Source organism: Amphimedon queenslandica, unplaced genomic scaffold, assembly GCF_000090795.2.
Source record: "Amphimedon queenslandica unplaced genomic scaffold, v1.1 AMPQUscaffold_12984, whole genome shotgun sequence".
Lineage (NCBI taxonomy): Eukaryota > Metazoa > Porifera > Demospongiae > Haplosclerida > Niphatidae > Amphimedon > Amphimedon queenslandica.
The window spans coordinates 1-1,041 of NW_003546780.1; the positions used below are offsets into that span (position 1 = coordinate 1).

Below are 1,041 nucleotides of genomic sequence, written 5' to 3' on the forward strand. Positions count from 1 at the left end.
ACACTTAAAAACAGCAGCAATGTAATGCATCTTGTGCTTGCAAAATAGCTTCATATTTTATTTCTAATGTCTCACCCATCTATCAGAGCTTCTGGTGGGTATCTCTCATCGTTTGAGGTAGCTAGAGGGACTGTAGCACCATTACTGGAGCTTGCAAGGTTGCTCATTCCTGCTTGCAAAAGCACCCCAGCCACACCTTTCTACAATTGCAATTTTTGGCGCCAAATATTCAAGCACCGCCCATGAAGAGCCACGCCCTTGCCACCCACGTGATCATTAGAGAAGGTCAGAAGGAGGAGAGATTAAAATTTACTTATCAAAGCTAGCTTGCTTTACTTTCTCCTCCCTCTCTCTTCTCTCTCTCTCTTTCCCTGACTGCCTCCACCCTTTATAAAGACCCCCTACCCTACAAAAAGTACGTTATATTCTTCTCGTTCATTAGACTGATCCTCCAGGAGCAGTAATTCAGTAAGCAATGGAAACCCTTAAAATCAACTAATAAGTGTTATAAACACAATTATTGCTACAGGGGACCTTATAATAAACCACTTTTATGTATACAAATTTAGTTATATGTGTCCTTTAATGTATAGATACAATCATAGCGTATGTACATGTACATGTACATTTTACATGTAGTTTTGGGTTGTGTTTTTATGCATGTATATTTTTAGGAATATGGGTGTGGTTTGGGCTATGGGTAATTGCTGAAATGCATTAATGTACATGTATAATATGTAAAATTATTATTATTGTTATTATTGCTATTATATTATCATTGTTATAATTATCATTATTTTTATAGTAATATATACTTTTAAAATTATTTATTGTTAGTTATTAATTATGTCCGAGGACACGCCTCCCAAAGCGTATACAGAGGAGGAGTACGAGAAGAATGTGGCGGCCATTAAAGATATGAACATAACGGAGAATGAGGAGGAGATTAGGAGAGCATTGAGACAAACCAGCAATGACGTTGATGTAAGAGGGAGGGAGAGGGTGGGGGAGGGAGAGAGGGAGAGAGAGAGAGAGAGGGAC

General features: G+C 38.2%; 1 long non-coding RNA gene across 1 annotated transcript; it reads left to right on the plus strand.

Annotated features, from left to right (window-relative positions):
* Positions 1-282: 282 nt before the first annotated feature.
* Positions 283-915, plus strand: LOC109585920 (uncharacterized). The gene is made up of 2 exons (XR_002186729.1): positions 283-415; positions 838-915. It is a non-coding gene; the product is annotated as an uncharacterized LOC109585920 (long non-coding RNA).
* The last annotated feature ends 126 nt before the right edge of the window (positions 916-1,041 follow it).